Source organism: Cupressus sempervirens, chromosome 3, assembly GCF_028749045.1.
Source record: "Cupressus sempervirens isolate cs-2001-9-10 chromosome 3, ASM2874904v1, whole genome shotgun sequence".
Taxonomy (NCBI): domain Eukaryota; kingdom Viridiplantae; phylum Streptophyta; class Pinopsida; order Cupressales; family Cupressaceae; genus Cupressus; species Cupressus sempervirens.
The window spans coordinates 335,622,190-335,629,452 of NC_143120.1; the positions used below are offsets into that span (position 1 = coordinate 335,622,190).

Sequence of the window (7,263 nt, forward strand, 5' to 3'; positions counted from 1 at the left end):
CTACTCTGTAGATTTTTTTCTGGCATAAAAGTGTTTCCAGGTAAGATTTCATAAAATTTTAATATAAACATTTAGACTTTGCACCTGTGAGTTTGAATGTTGTGATGATCAAATTTTTTATTGGATCTCTACAAATATATATTTTTTAATGGGATGTTTCTGACTCTTATTTCATCAATTCTTGTGATTCGAATTCATTCAACAAGACTTGAACAATATACATATTTCATATCAGTAATTATTTGAATTATAATCAATGGTATTTTTTTTATAGAGCAAGAGTCATAAAAGTTTTAGTATCCATTAGTACAATCTCGTCCTCATCCGTTATGATAATGTTTACTTTCAACATGACTTAATTTTTATACTTGTTAAAAATGTTTGGACATCAACAAACCAAATAAGTATTGAATTTTTTTGCATGATGATAATGCGACAACTAGATGATAATATTTTGCATGTTATTTTGGCTAGTATTCCAATTCCACAATGTACAACCAAACGGAGGAAATCTATATTCTCATAATGAATTCTTGGTCAACCAAACAGTCCCAAATTGGATTCCCTAATCATAATCTGGATTCCAAGTTTTAGAATCCCAAAGCCAGCATTCCGAATGCCAATGCTTAATTTATATTCCAGCAACCAAACGGGCCCTTAATGATTGGTTGATGACAGAATTTTGTGCTCTTAACGTATGCTCCAAGACGTGGGAAAATCCCTCTCAAATTTATGATGTTCTGTCTGATTTCAGTAAAATTGTGGATTTGTCTTGCGAAATCGTGAGCTCAGAATTGCTTACGGATAAATAGGGATATTTCATTAATTACATTTACCTAAATAATAGCCCAAAAAACATAACAAAGATTACAAAATCAATGTGAGTGCTTACGTGTTTGGAAACAATAATCTAGATCTTTAATTTAAGTATAATTTGAATTTGGTACCTAAGGCAAGCCTAATTTAAGGGGCTTAAGTTTTTGTAATGTCTCCTTTTGGGACATTAGGGTTTATATCCTTACTGAAATATATTTTCTCTTTTTTTGCTCTTAGATTGCGGGTTATTCCTGTTTTTTTCCCTTACTTCTCATATATCCCCCAATGTTAAAATTTCTCTATGTATATAGTTTTCATTCCTAGGAGTCATGTCTATTAATTATATTAATAATAATAATATAATTAAATATTTATATTAATTATATACTTATATTAATAAGCTTGATATGTTATATTAATAATAATTGTATTATAATATATATTATTCTAATAAAATATCAACTATAAATTATATTACTATATTATAATACTTTATAGTATCATATCCTAATCATATTATTATTTATTTATAATTATATTAGATTATCATTTACATAATTTCACATTGCTATTATAATGCAAGGATATTATATATAATTTTACACATAAAATATTATTACTTTAATATTTTTATTAATAACACTTTATATATAATGGTTTATTTATTATTTATATTACATGTCAGAACGGGGACATTACAGTCCTCCCCTCTCAAATTTACTTGCCCTCAAGAAAATCTTTCATACACAAGTTTGTCACAAACACAAAACATACTTGCATTCAAAAGACCAAAAAAATTATGAAATATGCATTGAATGAAAACACAAAGCATACACGATGTAGATAGATCATGAAAATACGAAGTAGACACGATGCAAATAGATGAAGGCACGAAGCAAACACGATGAATACACATCATACATAACCTTGATTAGATCCTAAATTAATAATGCATAATGACTATACTTCTTCATTGGGCTTATGAACCCTGCAACTACAAATAAGCATCAGTACATGCATGTAAATATATATAAACTTCAAAAAATTGAATAATAATAAGTTAATCCAAGCCAGTTCCATACTAAGCCCAAGAGCCGAACTTTGGCCCCCTTGGCCCCAGTGGCAGGTGTTAGGCATCCACACGAGGTGGTCTACTTAGTGGATAGCTTGTTTGTCTAGAAAGGTTCTTGTAAAAAGAGTCATTACTATCTTTCCCTTAACTAGCACTATATTAGGGTGTCCTAACTGCTCTCCCTTGATTAGGAAAGTTGATAGGGTTCCCTTACTATCTTCCCCTTAACTAGTACTACAATAGGATGTTCTCCCCTAATTGCAAACTCCATAGGAAAGTGGTAGGGTTCCCTTACTATCTTCCCCTTAACTAGTACTACAATAGGGTATCATAGTAGCTCTTTCCCGATTGTAGACTCCATAGGAAGGATAGATGCCCTTATAGTCTTTCCCTTAACTAGTACTACAATAAGGTGTCTTAACTGACCTCTCTTAATTGCAAACTCCATAAGAAAGTTAAATATGGCCTTTCCCTTAGCTAGTACTACAATAAGGTGTCTTAACAGACCTGTCTTAATTGCAGACTCCATAGGAAAGTTAAATATGGCCTTTCTCTTAACTAGTACTACAATAAGGTGTCTTAACAGACCTCCCTTAATTGCAGACTCCATAGGAAAGTTAAATATGGTATTTCCCTTAAATAGTACTACAATAAGGTGTCTTAACAAACCTCCCTTAATTGCAGACTCCATAGGAAAGTTAAATATGGCCTTTCCCTTAACTAGTACTACAATAAGGTGTCTTAACAGACCTCCCTTAATTGCAAACTCCATAGGAAAGTTAAATATGGCCTTTCCCTTAACTAGTACTACAATAAGGTGTCTTAACAAACCTCCCTTAATTGCAGACTCCATAGGAAAGTTAAATATGGCCTTTCCCTTAACTAGTACTACAATAAGGTGTCTTAACAGGCCTCCCTTAATTGCAAACTCTATAGGAAAGTTATATATAGTAGGGTTTCTATATAGTCTTTCCCTTAACTAGTACTACAATAAGGCGTCTTATAGACCTTCATTGATTGTAAACTCCATAGGAAAGCTACTTGAAATCCCTAAATCATTTCTCAAATAATAAATTTTTCACCTTTATGATTACATTAATTAAGGAAACTTGCAATTTCATATTTTTAACTATGGTTGAACTTCCTTGAAGCTCCATTGGCTTCCTTCTCTATTCATTGACTAAATGTTATTGAATATTCTCCTTACAAATTACCTTCTCAATTGCTCAGAAATTTGAAAGTGCCTGTCTTTTCAAGGATTCTCGATCTGCTCTGTTACTATTTTTCCCTTCCATATTTGAGCCTCTTCAGAGTTGACTGTGGCTAAATCTCTTGGGGGAACGTTTGTACTTTTTCTTATTCTCTTCTTCAATATTTGACTTTGACCATTTAAGATAGTATTAATTCTTTTACTTCCTGCATTATTAACTTTTCTTCCTCTTCGATATGGTCAACAATATATACGGAGTCTGGATAAATCTGGTTCCCCGCACCACCATTGATAATCTCCATATCTTATTTCTTTTTATCGTTGTACATAACATCTATTGTTTCTTATTCCCTGTTTGGTGCCTAAGATTCGTCCATGTTCTGATTTGACAGTGATCATTGGCTAGAGGTTTATGATTGTTGAGGGTGGTGCTGGAACTGTCATTGGATGTTGGGCAATTCTATACAATCCAATTATATTATATCTTGTTACTAGATCCGTCCATATGTATTCCTATGCATGTGCATTTCTTTATAATAATTGATGGACGCATATCTATTCCAATTGGGTCTTCTGACAGTATTCTCTTGTTGGTGTATATGGTAACGACACTACAATGTAGTTGCAATTATTGTAATTATATGCTAACTAGAGAATCAATCTATTCTTTCCTGGCAATGCACAACTCGTACTATGTCCAATATGAATTACATTTGCTTGGTGATAGATACCTTCCTTGAATATGGATGTACCCAGTTATTGTCCTTATTGGTTAACTACCATTTGTGATTCGTATGTATTTTTTTATTTAACTCTGTAGTATCTCCTTGAATCTATTGGCCAACTTTCTTATTTGTATCGATATGAAATTTCCATTGGATTCCCTACGTGCATTGCCTTCTTTTTCCATGTCACACTCTACGTTATTTGATTGGTTCGTGATTGTACTATGTTCGTAGGGTTCTTCTAAAAATTGATGACTCCTTTTTTCGATCTTTCTCTATATCCAACCTTATTCCATTCCTTATAATCATAGTTGCTAATGTAACATGGATCAAGGGTCTCTGAAGACGTGGGTGTGAGTGAGTGGTTTCATTTCATCCTTCGTTTCATGCTACAGGCACCCTCTCGAGCCTTATAAGGATAATCTACTTCACTGTCAATACCACCATTCTCCACAATAAATTGAAATGCAAAATCCATCAATCCCCCATTGCACCCCTGATTGGCCGAAGTATCACAGTCTAAAAGCTCTTGTTCAAATAGAGATATTAAATTCCCCGTCACAATCTGATTAACTCCTTCAACAACTGCAACCATGTAGAAAGCCCAACAACTTCCACAAGCTCCATGGTCTTTAACTTTGATTACAATACCATTTTTTCTCCAATCTACTGATTTAGGTAGATGGTCATCTTTTCTATACTGATATTGAATGCTCAAAGAGTTTTTCTGACAGGTATCTTGACGAATGAAATACTGTACCCAAATACATGCTTTTGAACTCATTGTGGGTCAAGTCAGCAAACTGATTGAGGCCGAGAAAAATGAATTATTTTTTCGATTCTGTGCGTCAATGTAAAGAAAATTGTTTTTGAATATGTGGGATCTGGTTTCTTTATCAGGGAGTCCATTGTAGGCCCTCCCATGCTCCGACTGCCACCATTAATACATCCAAAAAAGTGCTTCATCTGAAACCAGACCTTGTGGTTCGTAACCTATCACAGAAAACCCACTATAGCATGAACATCTCCCAATATAGAGCACAATAGTGTAAATATCACCAAATTCGTCATGGATGAAAGCAGAGATTTTGGATGATGAAGAAAATAAGATTGCATATTCATTACTCATGAAACTTCATAGTTTGGCAGGAAAACCAGCTCTGATACCATTTGTAATGTCCTCTTTTGGGACATTAGAGTTTATATCCTTACTGTAAATATGTTTTCTTCTTTTTTGCTCTCAAATTACGGGTTATTCCTTTTTTTTCTCTTTTTTTTCCCTTACTTCTCATATATCCCTCAATGTCAAAATTTATCTATGTATATAGTTTTCATTCCTAGGAGTCACGTCTATTAATTATATTATTAATAATAATATAATTATATTAATTATATACTTATATTAATAAGCTTGATATGTTATATTAATAATAATTGTATTATAATATATATTATTCTAATAAAATATCAACTATAAATTATATTACTATATTATAATACTTTATAGTATCATATCTTAATCATATTATTATTTATTTATAATTATATTAGATTATCATTTACATAATTCCACATTGCTATTATAATGCAAGGATATTATATATAATTTTTAACATAAAATATTATTACTTTAATATTTTTATTAATAACACTTTATATATAATGGTTTATTTATTATTTATATTACATGTCAGAACGGGGACATTACAGTTTTCCCCTACTGAAAGGATCTTTACTAATAAGATAAGAATAGATGGATACATTCAAGAACAAATTACTTAACGATGCACTGGCCCTCGTTCATCCATTATTTGCACTTATGACAAATTAAAGCTATGCTGCTTATCTCATATCATATTGTCATTTTTTATTAATTATATTTTATTAAATAAAAGATATTACCAGATAGATAATTCAAATTATGAACTAAGTAAAGACAAATTACAATTGGTTTAAGTCAAAAAAAGAGGTAAAGTGGGGTAAACTATGCAACAAGTTTGTAACTATTTTGTGTAATGTCCCTATTTTTTTGGAGTTAAATTATTTATAAAGTAACTTTATATTTAATTAACTCAATAAAGTGATACTTTATAAAATCATTAAATAAATCAATCTTCTAAAGGTTGCTGGAAGAAGAGATGAATAAATAAAAAGGAGGCCGATCTATCGACAAAAAAATTAATAAATAGGCATTGAGGGCTGATCTCTCAATTGGTACTCAATTTTGAGAGTGTGAGAGATCACCTGAATTATTGCAGCTGTGGGAAAGATATTTCAGTCCTTTCACTTGTGCTTAATTGCTGATTTGGAGTTTCAAGTGGAGTTGCACTTTCACCATATCATCTTCAATAGTCAATCTCCAGTGTTTGATCCATCCAGGTTCTTCATTTCAATCTGTAGTTGCAACAAGTTCTCAAGTGTATACAGCCAGTTAGGGTTGTCTTTAATGTGTCAGGTCATAATGTTTCAGTGTTGAAAATTTGCCATATCCTTTGTAAAAACATTTGGTTTTCATTGAATGAATACATTGGCACTATTATTTCTTTTATTCGAGCAATATATTTTAGTAGTGTATTAAATTTAGGGTTTTGTTTAGTGGCCTATTGGTACGAGTCATTACAGTGGTATCAGAGTGGTTTCCTGCCAACCTGATAGGGTTACACAGCCACCATTTAATTTAATTTACAAAAGAACCAACATAACTGAGAATATGGCTGAGAGACATTCTCAAAGCCCATCCAGAAGTGTGTGAGATGATGAGACTTTACAGCAACAGGAGAGGCTTCTACAGTCAATAGAGGCAAGTACACAGGAAATGATGGTTATGATGCAACATTTGATTGGGGAAATAGGAGGAATAATCATAATAATGACCAGGATGACAGGAGCATAGCAGGATCACAACATAGGACACAGTCTGGAATAGCTGACAGACCCACATGTCCTACATTCAGAGAAGAAACTCCAACACACACACCTGATGCTATAGTAACAGATATTGTAGATGAACTCCGACAAGCGAGGAATGAGTGGGATTCATTACCAGAATATGTACAAGATGGATGGACATTTGATAGGTACCTGAACTATAGAGCTGCCAGGCAAAAGCAAGTAGATAAACACAGTGAGTTGCAACAGGTCACCAACAAGTTGGTATTACCCACATTTGATGGCAGTGGAAAAATGACTGCTTGTGCTTGGATTCATAAGGTGGATACTTTCCTATCTTCGAAGACGATGACAGAATTTGAAGCACTCAAGTATGCCACTTTACACTTATATGGGGCAGCACATGATTGGTGGACACATGGCATGATCACATTGCAACATAATCAGGTAACCACTTATCAGGAGTTTGTGGATAGATTGATAGAAAGGTTTGATAAAAAAAATCCTGAAGTTTATTTTCGGGAGTTAGCCCAGTTGAGACAATCAGGAGG

At 32.8% G+C, this 7,263-nt stretch overlaps 1 pseudogene; it reads right to left on the bottom strand.

The window, feature by feature from the left end:
- Positions 1-4,064: 4,064 nt before the first annotated feature.
- Positions 4,065-4,894, bottom strand: LOC149566352 (cysteine protease XCP1 pseudogene; annotated as a pseudogene).
- Between the last annotated feature and the right edge of the window lie 2,369 nt (positions 4,895-7,263).